The 16,580-nt window shown below is 34.9% G+C and overlaps 1 protein-coding gene and 1 long non-coding RNA gene across 18 annotated transcripts in view; one reads left to right on the forward strand and one right to left on the reverse strand.

Annotated features, from left to right (window-relative positions):
- The window catches only part of LOC137624289 (zinc finger and BTB domain-containing protein 7C-like), a 175,020-nt gene that overhangs the window by 28,235 nt on the left and 130,205 nt on the right, over positions 1 to 16,580 (forward strand). The gene's annotated exons all lie outside the window — the stretch shown is intronic.
- The window catches only part of LOC137624291 (uncharacterized), a 195,575-nt gene continuing 192,447 nt past the window's right edge, over positions 13,453 to 16,580 (reverse strand). For 2 of the 3 annotated variants that reach the window (XR_011040707.1, XR_011040706.1), the window contains one exon: positions 13,453 to 14,702. This is a non-coding gene — a long non-coding RNA (uncharacterized lncRNA). Of the gene's footprint in view, positions 14,703 to 14,955; positions 15,193 to 16,580 lie in introns of all 3 variants that reach the window. The other variant, XR_011040708.1, reaches the window with a different exon arrangement.

Below are 16,580 nucleotides of genomic sequence, written 5' to 3' on the forward strand. Positions count from 1 at the left end.
CCATGATACCCCTACTCTTTTCACCATTATTTCTACATTTATAGTGCAAGTATTGTATATTTTCCACATTTCTAGTGTTGGTAGTGCCATAGCCTATGTACATTGGTCTTCCACTGCCTTGGGCTAGAGTTCTATTGTTTGAGGGTACACTCAGGCACACTATTCTATCTCTTTCCTTATTTCTTTTTCTCGCTGGGCTATTTTCCCTATTGGAGCCCTTGGGCTTATAACATCCTGCTTTCCAAAATAGGGTTGTAGCTTAGTTAGTAATGATGATGACAATATATTTCTCAAAGATGCTTTGTGCCTCTTGCTTATATTTAAAGGCTGGTATGTACTAAGTTATGGAAGGTTAATATTAATCACAGAGCTGTTAACTTTTCTCAGGTTACGTATACTTTTATTGATAAATTCAACGCACTTAAAACATAGGAATAAATGACAATAAACAAACAGCAATGAACAGATATTGTGTGTGCTATGAATATAAAAAACTATCTACTGTACATAGACTCAGACAGTCCACTATATTTCAGCATCTTGTCAAATTATATCCATTATATTAGTACAGTACATTAAAGTTTGAATGAGTATCTAAGCTTTTTATAGATACTTTCGTTTGCACAATGTCTATTAATAGTAGAACTAACTAGAATCGGTGGAATAGATCCATTCCCTTTCAAAGCAGAGGTAAAAGAGATGCAAAAGTATATGCCTCGAGTGAAAAGAAGAACTGCCTTATCACTAAGATTTTGAATCATCATTCAAGAAGTGGAATGGTAGTAATCCTGTGTATTATTATTATTATTAGTATTAGGTAAGCTACAACCCTATTTGGAAAAGCAGGATGCCATTAGCCACAGATGTACTTCAATAGGAAAATAGCCCAGTGAGAAAAGAAAATGAAGAAAATAATCAAACCGATAGAGAAGGGTGCCCGAGTGTATCCTCAAGGAAATAAACAAACTACAAGAAAAGTAATGAATTATTATTATTATTATTATTACTATCCAAGCTACAACCCTAGTTGGAAAAGCAAGATGCTATAAGCCCAGGGGCTCCAACAGGGAAAAATAGCCCAGTGAGGAAAGGAAATAAGGAAATAAATAAATGAAGAGAACGAATTAACAATAAATCATTCTAAAAACAGTAACAACGTCAAAACAGACATGTCATATATAAACTATTAACAGCATCAAAAACAAATATGTCATAAATAAACTATAAAAGACTCATGTCCGCCTGGTCAACAAAAAAGCATTTGCTCCAACTTTGAACTTTTGAAGTTCTACTGATTCAACCACCCGATTAGGAAGATCATTCCACAACTTGGTAACAGCTGGAATAAAACTTCTAGAGTACTGCGTAGTATTGAGCCTCGTGATGGAGAAGGCCTGGCTATTAGAATTAACTGCCTGCCTAGTATTACGAACAGGATAGAATTGTCCAGGGAGATCTGAATGTAAAGGATGGTCAGAGTTATGAAAAATCTTATGCAACATGCATAATGAACTAATTGAACGACGGTGCCAGAGATTAATATCTAGATCAGGAATAAGAAATTTAATAGACCGTAAGTTTCTGTCCAACAAATTAAGATGAGAATCAGCAGCTGAAGACCAAACAGGAGAACAATACTCAAAACAAGGTAGAATGAAAGAATTAAAACACTTCTTCAGAATAGATTGATCACCAAAAATCTTGAAAGACTTTCTCAATAAGCCTATTTTTTGTGCAATTGAAGAAGACAGAGACCTTATATGTTTCTCAAAAGTAAATTTACTGTCGAGAATCACACCTAAAATTTTGAAAGAGTCATACATATTTAAAGAAACATTATCAATACTGAGATCCGGATGTTGAGGAGCCACCGTCCTTGACCTACTTACAATCATACTTTGAGTTTTGTTAGGATTCAACTTCATACCCCATAATTTGCACCATGCACTAATTCTAGCTAAATCTCTATTAAGGGATTCACCAACCCTAGATCTACATTCAGGGGATGGAATTGATGCAAAGAGAGTAGCATCATCTGCATATGCAACAAGCCTGTTTTCTAGGCCAAACCACATGTCATGTGTATATAGTATGAAAAGTAATGGGCCAAGAACACTACCCTGTGGAACACCGGATATCACATTCCTATAATCACTATGGTGCCCATCAACAACAACTCTTTGAGATCTATTACTTAAAAAATCAATAATAATGCTAAGAACTGTAACAACTCCAAAACAGTTCTTTCATATATACTGTGAACGATAATAACTTAAAAAAAAAACAAGAGGAAGAGAAATAAGATAGATTAGTGTGCTCGAGTGTACCCTCAAGCAAGAGAACTCTACTCCAAGGCAATGGAAGACATGGTAAAGAGGCTATGGCACTACCCAAAACGAGAGAACAATGGTTTCACTTCGGAGAGTCCTTCTAGAAGAGCTGTTTAACATAGCTAAAGAATCTCTTCTACACCTACCAAGTGGAAAGTAGCCACTTAACAAATACAGTACAGTAGTTACCCCTCTGAACACCGGTTCTTAAGTTTCAAAGCTCTAGAGAACTGCTCAAATTATATTTTTGTGGCTTATTTAGCAATAGGTTTTTACAGCACAGTTAACTTAGTTGTAAAGTGGTGATTTCCCAAGGGAATTTGACCTGTAAAGTTTTAAGATATGTAAAGATATTTTAATAGATATACAATATTTTTCTGTGGTGAATGGGCTGAGGGAAGATCTTTTCAACTAGAGATATCAGCTAAGCAACATAATTCCAAACCAAATCTAGTCATATTTGAAGTACACAAATATACCCGATTCATTATAGTACAGTGATCCATCGCTACTTCGCGGTTCGACTATCGCGGATTCGCCACTTCGCGGATTTTTTTCATAACGCATGTATATACATATATCGCGGATTTTCCTGGAATTTCGAAAATACCGCGATGTGACCGATGGTGCGAGATTGGAGAAAGTAAGGAAAATTGAATCATGATTGATTTTCAATATAAATGAAACTTTGAGGAGCAACAAAGATATTTGTTAGAGAGATAGAGAGAGGTAAGGAATGGGAGGTAGTGAAAAGGAGCCCACAGAGAGAGAGAGGAGAGAGAGAGAGAGAGAGAGGAGAGAGAGAGGAGAGAGAGAGAGAGAGAGAGGAGAGAGAGAGAGAGAGATCTGATTAAGGGTATTTTCCAAATGGCTTTATAGCTCAGCTAATAATAATAACAATAATAATAATAATACAATAAAGATCACTGTATACATGTCATGAGAGAGAGAGAGAGAGAGAGAGAGAGAGAGAGAGTGTGTGTGTGGTGTGTGTGGTGTGTGTGTTTAAATGTAATAAAACAAAAAAATTTGATAGGTTATAACACATTGGTGCTTATGTAATATCAACCTGTAATAGACTGTTTGAATAAGTTAAGAAAATGGTATAAACGATACTTTGTTAGTGTATTTGTACGCTCTCAAGAGCGGCAGCTAGACGTCAGCTGATCTGATCACAGCCAATAAGTAAACAAAGAAGTCAACAATACTCCATTTTTAAAACACACCCGAAATTAAAAAACAACAAGTACAAACGCTTTCTTAATGTGCAATTAACTATTTATAGAGTAGCAATTTTCTAGAATAAAATGATGTTTCCCAAAAAATAGTGGTTTGCTGATGAAATTGGATGCCGTATTTTTAGCAACGATTGAAATGGATGTAAACTCGGCATAATTTTTTTCGTTTCGTATTTAATTGACACTAAGAAAAATAATTTTAGTTTCTTCATCTATATGTAAGTATTGTATAACACGAAGAGAGAGAGAGAGAGAGAGAGAGAGAGAGAGAGAGAGAGAGAGAATGAATCAGCTGTTGTAATCGAATGCCGTGTTTTTGTTTCGTGAGAATTTCATCGCCACGACTAACAACAACATACTGTACTGAACTTTACAGTATTATGCAGACTACTGTAATATGATAAAATAAAAAATATTTGTAATAACCTATTTTATATGAAATGGGGCTATTTTTTGTTTAAAATTTACATTTACGTACGTAAAACAACTCTCTCTCTCTCTTCTCTCTCTCTCTCTCTCGTAAATTGTTTTCCTGCTTTGCTACGTATGTATGATTTTATATAGATACGGTAAATAATATTTGTAATAACATATTTTCTTAAAGCTTTTACTGTAATATCATTATTTATCACTTTCATCATGCGCGTTAAATGCCTTCGTTTGTTTATTACGATCGAAGATGGAGCGTACTTTATGACGCCGCCTGAAAACGGCGGCATCATAAAGAAAAACATTTCATTTGGAAGTCCTAAGAAAAATCAATTAAAACATTGGTAATAACAAAATCAACATACTGTATAATCAATATAATTGATGCAAAAACTAACCTGTACACAGATGTGTACACTAAATGCGTTTGTTTCTTCATTATGATCAGAGATAAACGTAAACAAAACATTGGTTGCCATTTTTTATCGTGCTTTTTGGCGTGTTTAGGAAACGCACGATATAAAATCGCCTTTAATATTTGTGCCTGTTTTAGTTTAGGGTACTGTAGTACATGCATTAAGTGTTCTGTACATTAAAGGGTAGTTTGGTAACAGTACTACGTACAAGGGAAGGTTTTAAAAGTCTTAATATACATGTTAAATAAATATTAAATATGGTGTCACTACTTCGCTTATTTTCACCTATCGCGGTCGGGTCTGGAACCTATCTACCGCGATAAACGAGGGATCACTGTATTAAGTAAATATAGTAGTCTTGTCTGAAGTATTATACATACAATGAAACCTCTTGATAGGAAAGTTTCTGTATACCATAAACTCATTTTACGAAACGACATATGAAATTTTTTCGCCTCATGGTACGAAAAAATACTCAGGATACGAAACTAATTTCCGCGGTTAGGCTAGGTATACAGTGATGGATTCAAATGTATTTCATTTTATTATTATAGGAAAAAATCATATTACGAAAGCCACTCCGGAACTAATTACTTTTGTATCCCTAGGTATTACTTTATTATAGAATAGGGGATAAAAATTGGAACACTAAAATTTACGAAGTTGGGGATCTATGCACCACTTCAAATTATTACTATTTTTTTTTTTTCTTGTGCAATTTACATTGTGATTGGTTCTCTCCCTCCCCTCAGAAGAAGAATTTGGACGTAAATTGATCCTCTGTCAGGTAGAAACCAAAGGAAATTGTCTAAAGTTACCACTGATCTGTTTTTGCGTACTGTACTTCGAATTTCTTGTGCAGAATACATTGCTGATCCTAGCACAGAAGAATGTGGCCCTTGTCCAGGGATGACATCAAGATCTAAAAACTGCTGGAGTAAAACCATGACAGTAGCACTCTACAGTATTTGTTCATACAGTAAATGTTGAAAGCCCTAAAGAGCAAGAAAACTCTGTGAAATGATATGCAGTACAGTATAGTTTACTTGTGACAATTAAAGTTGGACATGTAACCTGATTGAAAAACATCTCAGAATATGAACTTACATCATACTACATTCTGTTGAACTTGAGGAAACAAAAAAAAACTGAATGAATTTGCTCCCCCAAAATACCCAAAACAAAAGTTTGGTTGGTAAATAATCCTAGTAACCTGAAAAATTGGGAGATAGGCAATGGGCCATCTCCCAATACATACTGTACATGAAGAACATTAAAAAAGTACAATTTGAATTTATAAAAAGTAGCAGTTGCTAGTACATACACAATATACGTTAAAAAATAGTTTGAATTTACTCAAGAAATAGGAAAAATAAGATAGAGGAAAAGAAGCAATATGAAACTACTCCAACAGGTGGTGATGTCAGTTTCCGTTCTCCTAGCTGCACTTAATTTATATCTTTTGACTTTACCTCAGTGCCATCTTCCTTTCTTCTATCTTGCTGTCCAGCCTCTTCTAACTTTTACCTCACAGTTTTCCCTTATTGGACTCACTGTCCCCAACACTGGGCTGTATATTCCAAATTCATAAATTCAATCTGATATGAGTTTGCTCCCACCACAAAGTTTCACAGTGGAATTAGAGACAAAAGTATCACTGTGGAATTACGAACATCATATTAGAGTTAGGGCATATGCAGTAGGAATGACTATTCCTGAAACAGTATATTATGACAGGAATACCTTGCACATTCTCAGAAGATTTTTACTGCTAATGAGGATTATTTTTGAAAAAGAGTTATTTTAAAAGCCGAAAGATAAGGCTCGAATTTAAGGCTTCCAGGGAAATCATACAGAGTGGCGTGGTCAAAATTGTTTTTAAATTATAAGCGACAGGCATTTGTTTGGTCATGTGAGCTTAGCGTCCTCTGTAAAATGACAAGAGAATCTGAGTAGTAATAGAACTAGAGGTTTTTCATTTTTCCAATTATATGTGAATGAGCTGGTAATGTCATGTTGAATTCTGAATCCATACTTCCCAAGGACATTTATTAGTTAGTGGCAACACTTGTAAAGAGTATTTGTTAAACACAAGTTTCTCAAACCTATGCTGTACTGTATATTATTATTATTAGCTAAGCTACAACCCTAGTTGGAAAAGCAGGATACTATAAGCCCAAGTGCTCCAACAGGGAAAATAGCTCAGTGAGGAAATAAAATAAGGAAACTACAGTACAAGAGAAGAAATTATCAATTAAAATAAAATATTTGAAGAACAGTAACAACATTTAAAAAAAAAGTCTTTCATATATAGACTATAAAGACGAAAATAATTCCAGAGGAAGGGAAATAAGATAGAATAGTGTGCTGAAGTGTACTCTTAAGCAAGGGTACTCTACTCCAAGACAGTGAAAGACCATGGTACAGAGTGTAGAGTTATTATCATTGTGATATCACTGAAAAAGTGCTAACATACAGGTCATCTTCTTTATTCAGTTCCACTTATGTGGATATCAAAATAAAAGCTCATAGTCACTTATAGATTCAAGAGCCACCTCTTATTACTATTCCAACAGACCTAAGGTTAAGAATAAACACTATTTATTGTACTTTTCAAGGAAGTATCGAGTTAGTCTGATTTTCATGAAGTAGTTTCCATCTTTGCAAGATGTCAAGTTCGGTTTAATTTGATTCAATAGAAGTATATTACTTACAAATAGCCTCGCTTGGTACACTCTACCGCTAGAGAATTATTGGGTCCTTGACTGGCGAGACAGTACTGTTGGATCCCTCTCTCTGGTTACGGCTTATTTCTTCTTTGCCAACACACACAGAATACCAGAACGTATCACAACAAAGGCTCGGATTCGTTCACGATTTTCGAAGGATGTCAGTTTGGGAATTCTCAATATTTGAGAACACTGACATTACCAAACATTTCTTCTTTGTTTAAGGGGTTAACTAATGCTCTGTATATGGTCAGTGGCTACTTTTCTCTTTGTAAGGGTAGAAGAGAGACTTTAGCTATGGTAAGCAGCTCTTCTAGGAGGACACTGCAAAAAGGGATTTTGACAAAGGAAAAATCTATTTCTGGGGAGATACCTGTGACGCCCGGTGAAAAGGGTCCTTCTCACTTTTCTGATATAAATCCTTCCAAATATACCAGAGAAAGCTAAAAGCATGGAATGCAGAGGTTACTACCCTCGCGCGAGCACCCATTGGGTGTCGTGTATAAAGCAGGGGCGTGTGAAAACCACTATTCACAGGTTGTCTTCCAATTAGACAATTGCTTCATCAAAGGGAAGGGTCGTAACAGAGGCCCTAACTAACGTACCTGAGCCACTCCACCGACGCCCGACGCTAGCGACATCTGATCTATATCCTTCTTTTGGAAATCATAAGCGTCGTCTCGTTTGTTTTGTGCTCTCGCTATCTTTTGTGTTTTGAGGATTTATTCATCATGGCTGATGCTCTCCTTCCTCCTACACCAATGTTAAGTATCATAGATTATTTTGACAGTTATCTTAGTACCGGGCTTTGTATCCTTTTTTCACTTTTAGTGTTGGTTAGTACGACCGGCCTTGTGCCTACCGCGTCGTTCGCGGCCATTGTTTTTGTTTACGTCTTTACGTTTTCATTTATTGCCCGTTCGGTACTTTATCATTTAGGTTCTTACCATTATTATTTAGATTTTAGGTCTTGCATACCTGTTATTTGAACCTTGTTATATTCTTTGGTACTTATTTACACTTTGAGTTCATTTCTTAGTAGAACGAAGGATAACGTTTAGGGCTTTGTTAGAGTTTAGTACCCTACAGGTGTGGTCTTCTTTCCGCCATTATTTTCATGTTACGGGTATTATTTTACGTTATTTTATTGTTATATCCCTTTTCGTTATTCTTCGTTCCCTTTTGTTTATTGTTTTCATGGTAAGCAGCTCTTCTAGGAGGACACTGCAAAATCAAACCATTGGTATACTGTAAGTAATGCATTGATATTGTTCTTCAGATGCATTGCTTTCTACTTTTTACATTTTGCCCTTTTTCTTTCATCTCTTTTAATCCACAGCAGTTTAACTTCTTCAACTTTGCTTTAATTTTCACCTTATATGTGAACAGATCCTTAACGCAAGGTTGAGGCAACTCTTAAAGTATACCTTAGTGGTCTCTTTAAATCATGTTAAGTAAGTTAATTTCATGATTATCAAACTTGGCCAATTTGAAGGGGCTAATGCATGTTTAACTAGAAGGGGACTCAGTAGAGCGCAGACCTCTGCCGGGGCAGCCTATTTCTCGACCTTTTACTCTACCTAAACCTTTGACCTTAACATATATTGATTGGTGTGGATTTCCATACTCTCAAATATGAACCAAGTTTGAAGTCTCTGTGACAACGATTTCCAAACTTATGGCTGATTACGTGAATTGAACATATTACTTGACCGTGACCTTGACCTTCTAAAATTGAATCATTTCCAGCTTTTCATATAACAGTTAATCCCTGCAAATTTCATTACTTTACGATTAAAATTGTGCCCAGGGAGCTGTTCACAAACAAACACATACACTCAAACAGGGGCAAAAACATAACCTCCTTCCAACTTTGTTCGTGTAGGTAATTATGCTGGTCATAAGAAAATTGGAATTCATTTCTTATGTTGTAGTTCAGAGGACTATGAGAGTTTTAATATTTAAGGTTCACATTTGGTAAATGTCGTTGTTCTATAAAAATGAATTCAAGTTTTAGATGTGACTTTTAATATATTTATTAAATTTTATCTTGCTAATGTACAGCACTAGATTAAAAATGTCTTTTGGCTCCAATGGAAATCAATTTGTTGCTTTTGTTTGGTAGACAATACACTTATTTGTTAGTATTTGGTATGTGTATATAACTCTCAAGCCATATATTCTTTTTTTATATACTTTCTAAAATGTGGTAAACCATAATCAACACTTTTCTTAATTGCAGTGGTAATCATTGACTGCGAATATGCATAGCTGCTGATTTTTTTTTATATGCCCATGTATTTTAAAATTTAAAAAGTTTTGTATGTTTCGAAGATCTATTGTCTTGGAAGTTAGAAAAGCTATTTTGTTTGACTGTTGAAGATTGGTTTCATAGCATTGATTTTGTGGTTCGAGGGAAAAGAATTTGACGTCCGATATATTGCACGAGGTGGTCAACCAGTGTTTTATATCCTATCCAGCTAGGACCAGACATCTTGCAAGGGGAAATGTCCCTTTGGAACTCATAAACAAGTAGGTGCTTGATGTAGGGATACGGATGGAGATGCATTTTGATGAAACCTTCAACTTACAGGCTGCCAATGCAAGAGCCCGTGGCCTGCCCATTTTGTGCATGGTCAATCTAAAATGAACGAATCCTTAGTTGATAAATTATACTTCCAAGTTATTTCATGTTTTGCTTATAATATTCATCTTCATCTCCTCCTATGCCTATTGATGCAAAGGGGCTTGATTAGATTTTGCCAGTCGTCTCTATAATATTAGACAAGAGAATTTTCAAATGCAGTTGTAATTATGATCAGGAATGAGAAAACGAGAGATCAGTTTTCAAAAAGTATTGGCGTCTTATTACCATTGAATGGTATCAAATGATAAGAAAATGCAGTAGTTGTAGGATGATACGAAGGCAATTTGGCATTTTCAATGTAGGATTAAACTTTTATTACAAGTGATAAGAGAGAAAAGTATAATTATGAATGGATAAAAATTACTGCAATAAAAAAAAGCACAAAAGTGACTTTACTTCATAAGATATTGGCTAAAGAACATTTGAATTGATTAAAGTACTTGAGGATTGAAAATATGGCAGCATTTTAAATGTGTGACCGTGACTGCTTTCTTGAGAATAAAGGAGATTTGAAAAGAATGCCTTTAGCACAACTGTAGCGAGTATATCATTTAGATTCCTTGATAGAATAAGAATTCTAAAACACTACTCAATGATTAGCTTGTGCTAGTGTAACTTGTAGAGACACCAGGGTTCATTAAGAACTTTCTGTTTTAAATGAAGCTGCTGATGGTCCAAATATAATGATTTGGAAAAGGGAAATCTTGAATACTGCCGGTGCGCGTAGAGACGAATATCCCAGTAAGTGAGCTAAGTGCTTATTGTCGTTCTTGCTTCTGAAGGTGAAGGAAAGCTTTTTACTAAATACGATACTCTACTATTTGTTATAGCGAATGCATTTCCTTGTTTCCTTTCCTCATTGGGCTATTTTTTCCTGTTGTAGCTTATAGCATCCTGCTCTTCCAACTAGGGTTGTAACTTTGCCTTTGATAATATTAATGAAGCAATGAGAAAGTTCAGTACAGTATGCTTAAGTAGACAGTAAAAGGAAATCAAAAGTTTGGTGAAATATAGAAATTTATTATTAGAGTGCAGGTTTTACAAGCACTGTAGTGAATGAATTCACCAAATATTCACTGTATATGGTATTATTATTACTAGCCAAGCTACAACCCTAGATGGAAAAGCAAGATGCTATAAGCAAGGGCTGCAACAGCTAAAAATAGCCTGGTGAGGAAGGGAAACAAAGAAATAAATAAACGATACTAGAAGTAATGAAAATTTAATATAAAATATTTTAAAGAACGTTAACAACATTAAAACAGATAATTTATACATACACTATAAAAAGACCTATGTCAATCTGTTCAACATAAAAACATTTACTGCAAGTTTGAACTTTTGAAATTCTACTTATTTAACTACCCGATTAAGAAGAAATAATGGAGATAGAATTCAGATCCAAATAGGAAGAAGGGAAATAAGCTCTCTGATCCTTCTGTGATAAAAAGTCTGTAGTAAGCTACCCAGTTGTTATCAAGTGTGCACACACAAACGCACAAAAAGTCAGGTAGGTACCCAAGTACAGTACCAAGTGGTTCAATATTGGAAGGGTAGTATTCTCCTGTCTGTAGTCTTTATATTTGAGAAGGAATAATGTAGTGACTGGAAAGCATAAGAAATTAAGTAATACAGTTGGAATAGTAGGCTTAGAATAAAATACAGTCAGGTAGGTACCCCAGTACAGTACCAAGTGGTTCAATATTGGAAGGGTAGTATTCTCCTGTCTGTAGTCTTTATATTTGAGAAGGAATAATGTAGTGACTGGAAAGCATAAAAAATTAAGTAATACAGTTGGAATAGTAGGCTTAGAATATAGAAATAAAGCTTCATGAAATAAGAATTATGAAAAATATATAAGTAAAGCAAATGAGGAAGAACTGCAGTTGGAGCCTCATGTTGTAGTGAAAGAACAGGTCTTGGATGTGAATGAGACATCAAAAAGTCACTAAAACTAATAGTGATGAGATTGCATTGCCACTACTGTAGTAAGAAAACTCTATTGATGCATCCATAAGGTTCATACTGCACTGAATCTGAGAAATGACTATTTAGAGAGAAAATTAAGGAAATTTCAAAAGGGTGTGGAGACAGAATGCCAAGATTGAGGGCCAAGTTGCAGAGAAGTTACAGAGAGATGTGGCTTTCAGCAGAGGCAAAATGGGTAGTGATCTCAATGATTACAGTAGATGATTTAGTCATGATTGAGCAGCCATTCGAAAGTAGATATGGACGAAATAGGAAAATAGTGATTAAAATGGTAAAGGAAATACGTTATTATTATTATTACTATTATTATTACAACCCTAATAGAGAAAGCAAGATGCTATAAGCCCAAGGGCTTCAACAGGAAAAAATAGTCCAGTGAGGAAGGGAAACAAGGAAATAAATAAACTATAAGGGAAGTAATCAACAATTAAAATATTTCAAGAATAGTAACAAGATTAGATTAGATCTGTCATGTATAAACTATAAAATCTTGATGAAAAATTGGAAGAGAAATAAGATGAAATAGTGTGTCTGAGTGCACCCTCAAACAAGAGAACTCTAACCCAAGACAGTGGAAGACCCAGGTACAGTGGCTATGGCAGTACCTAAGAGTTGAGAATATTGGCTTGATTTTGGAGCGTCTCCTAGAAGAGCCGCTTACCATAGCTAAAGAGTCTCTTCTACCCTTACTAGGAGGAAAGTAACCACCGAACAATTACAGTGCAGTTGTTAACACCTTGAGTGAAGAAGAATTATTTGGTAATCTCAGTGTTGTCAGGTGTATAAGGACAGAGGAGAATATGTAAAGAATAGGTCAGACTATTCGTTGGATGTGTAAGCAAAGGAAAAATGACCTGTAACGAGAGAGAGAGAGGGATCTGATGTAGAACTGTAAAAGGACCCAATAATTCTCTAGTGGTAGTTTCTCAACGGGTAGATGGAAAAAAAAAGGACAAGTGAAGATTTAAGCCAGATGAATATCAAGGTGAAAGTGCAAAACAAGTAAATTACAAGAAATTTATCCACTATTAGGTTTGATAGGCAATTATACAGTAGAAATACCATAGTGAAAAGAAGAGGTTGTATCACATCAGTTATTTGTGGATCCCAAGAAAGCATTGCAGAATGAAGAGCCTGGCAAGTGTATTGGAAAAGTCTAAGGTTATTGTGTTATGTGTACTTAAGAAGAATACAAGTAAAGACTGATCACTTAGGAACTAGGATGTATTGAAATCCTGTACAAAGGAAGATGAGGAGGAGGAGGAGAAAACAGAGTCGTAGGTAGACACGCTCAAGAAATTCCAAAAAGTGGTGCAATAGCCACAAATCTTTAGGAGCTCATAACTGAACATGATTAGGGGGTAGAACGAAGTGAATTTATCAAATGCAGCAAAGCTTATTCTGTAAAACGAAGAAAAATAAAGAATACTATAACATCGTCTATAAAAACTGTGAAGTCTTAACCTTCTATCCCCAAAGATAAACAGTCTTCAACTTCCTCATCTTCTGAAGTTTACAGAAGCTTTAAGAACTTATAGATCCTTAACCCTTAATATTCTCAGCTGGTATCTTAGGGTCTCCTTCATTAATGTCATCATCATTTGAAGGCTATAAAATAAAGAATCTGGATTTGGTTATTGTTGACAGAAAGAGAAAATCTGGCATAAATCATGTCCTGAATTTGATCACGTTATATGAAAAAGGGCCTTTCTTTATACGGCCAATAACGATGCTGTATCTATTACTGCCTTCTACTTGATTATAATGCATCAGTTACAGTACTTATTTAAGTCATCTGCTTATTCGAATGAAAAAAAATTATGCAAATATATGGCAGTTATATTGTTAAAAAAATTAATTGAATTTGATAAATTATTAAATGCAGAACATTTTAAGCTCCATGAATATTTTTGGCAGAGGTTGGTTTATAACTGTAACCAACAGAGAGGTGATGATACATTCTCTGTTTGTCACTATTCTATCCCAAGATTTTAATAAAAACTTATGGATGGAGTTTTAATAGTTGGCTGATTTCTTCGGAAGAAAAGTAATGTATAGGCCAAGGCATAGTTGAATAGATTCTGCGATAGATTGAAAGGTAAATGTGGGTCTGGGTGTTTACTTTTAAAATTAGGAGCTTCTTTTCCTGTTAGCCAGAGGTGTGTGTGTGTTTGTGATCTGTGTGTGTGAAATTTAATTGGAATCCAGCAATTGTTTGAAGCCTTTAGTTGAAAGATGACTAATGTTTGTAGCAAAATTTTAGGATAATTAACAGGTTTTTACAAATTGTCTTAATTAATTAACAAACATATACTAGAACAGATTGTTTCAAGTACTATAGTAAACAAAAAGTTATCTTTATAATTGCACTGTATCATGGTTTTACTTAAGTATTGTAGTTGCAGAGGTCGTGAGAGGTACAGTTTATTCATAAGAGTACAGTTCATTGATAAAACAAAAATAACATAACTTTTAAGTAGGTCAACAATTTTTCTTATTAAAATTAATATAAACAGAAATCTATACATACATGGTAAGTCTTAAAATAGTGCAAGGAGAAGTATTGGACTTAGCTGGATCAAATAAAAAGTTTGTTAAAGGTAAAGAAAAGGAGGATTTGCTTATCATATAATTTTATACAGTATATGGAATTATGGCCAGCTGAATAATTATTAATGAAAGCACAGCCTGAGTAGTGTGATCTTGCATTATTCATCTCTGTTATGGCTGGAATTTCCTTAAAATTACTATGTACAGCTGTACAGAATGTCTTCTTATCCCCTTGCATTGGATGCATGTTCACTGAAGAGCAGCCTTAATTGGACAAAGTTGATACATTTTTTGGTGTTGTAGTTCTTGATTAGTGGTCATCAGTTGTCCCAAGTCATATGCCATCTCAAACTTATTAAATCTTGAATAGACTGCTGTAAAAAAACAAAGTATAAAGTACGTTAGCTATTTCTTTGTAAAATAAAAGTTTCAAGAGATATTTGATAGCTTCTGCATAGTTAAAATTATGAAACTATCTTTTTAAATGAGCATTCTTGTTTGTCAAAAGTAAAAAGATTTTATAAGTATGAAAATGGAAGAAAACTTTGAAAAATCTTAATTTAATGGTTAAAGGTTTCCTCATGAATGGCAGAGAGTAAGGGACAAGACAATGGCCTAGAGACTGACCTTATATACATTGATCAGTGCCCAAGCGCCCACTCCATCAAGCTAGGACCAGTGAAGGCCAGGCAATAGCTGCTGATGACTCAGCAGGTAAACCTATAGGCTCCCCTAAATACCCCATCCCTAGTTCACAAGGTCGGTGAGATTTCAGACGCTGCTAAGGTAATTATAGCTTGAGCGGGTCTCAAACGTCCGTCCAACAGATTGCGAGAGGGACGTTTCCAATAGGCTAACACAACCCTGTCGTAGAGATATATGATCTGGAGGAATAATTAATACTGTTTTCTTTATCATTATTGAGGATGACAGAATGGTATAAGTTTTCAAGTAAATTTAGAGACGTAGTGTTTGATAGTCACTTGGGCCACAAATTCTGAAAGATTTTTGTACCTGTGTCTTTATGGTGTCTGTTGTTGTGTCTAATACAATAACCTCTCTATGTAAATCATTTGTATATTGCTTGGCCCTTCTCAATAGTTAGAAATTGTTAGATACCAGGCATTTACCACATCGAGGCACAATATTTCTGTACTCGCCAGCTGTAAAAAATAAAGTTAGTTGCATTCACCTCGCCTCTCGGTCACAATTTAACGGCCCGCTTGCACAATAGACTGGGTTTGACATTAGCAGTAGTTGGATAGTATTGAATCTTGATTCATTGGATTATTTTGTCACATGATACACGTTCAATTCCTACTTCCCAAATGAGGTAATTTCAGCTTGGATTGACCGCACACAGTTACATCAGTCACCTTCTTTTTGGTAGAATTGGTCTTATTACCTTAACTAACTGAGAATTTGGGTGAATAAATATAGTGGGTTTGTACAGCTTAAGGGTTGGTCATATTCTGTTTGACAATTAGGGTCTTCCTTTTTCTAGGATTCAAGTTAACTAATACTATCTGTTCTGGATTTACTATGGGATTAAATTTCATTCTATTGTAAGAGATCCCACATAATTTCACATGTAGAATGTAGGGTCATTTCAGCAATCATCCTATAATATTGTTTGTTTCTTTTATTCCTTGTTAAAATAATGAAAATAAACTAAGAAACCTAATTTAGAACAAACAAAAGATTTATTTCTAAGATTGGTATTGTCTGTTCCTGTCATAATGCATCAAATCTAGATTTGTCTATTATTGCCCCTCCCGTAGACTTTTTATGACTTTTCCTTATTACTTTCCCAGACTTCTTACCGGTAGTTGTCTGTTTTTTTTTTATCCTCATATTAAAGCTCTCCAATGATTTATGCTACTAAAGCCTATCAAAGTAGGGAAGGTCATGCATATTGTCAGCATGTTTTGTGAAATTGTGTGGTATGTCTTCAAGCTATTTTATTTGGTCATGGCTAGTTTAGTGCAGGGAACACAAAGGTGAGCAGTAGTCTATGATAGGTCGCAACAGTGGTTCCCTAAGTGATGAAAACTTATTTTGAAAATAATTTTGAAATCCGCTCTTGACTGTTTCCTTGAATCCTTTAAGTGGTTCTTTATTATGATGATATACCCACCAAGATTGAGACTGGATCAATTGAAATCCTGATTCCCTACAGTACATAAGTTTGTGCTGAAATTTTACTTCATTAAAGATTGCTTTGTATCTTTGTGGCTAGATAGATATTATCT

The sequence above is a fragment of the Palaemon carinicauda genome, chromosome 31 (genome assembly GCF_036898095.1).
Source record: "Palaemon carinicauda isolate YSFRI2023 chromosome 31, ASM3689809v2, whole genome shotgun sequence".
NCBI classification, from domain to species: Eukaryota; Metazoa; Arthropoda; class Malacostraca; order Decapoda; family Palaemonidae; genus Palaemon; species Palaemon carinicauda.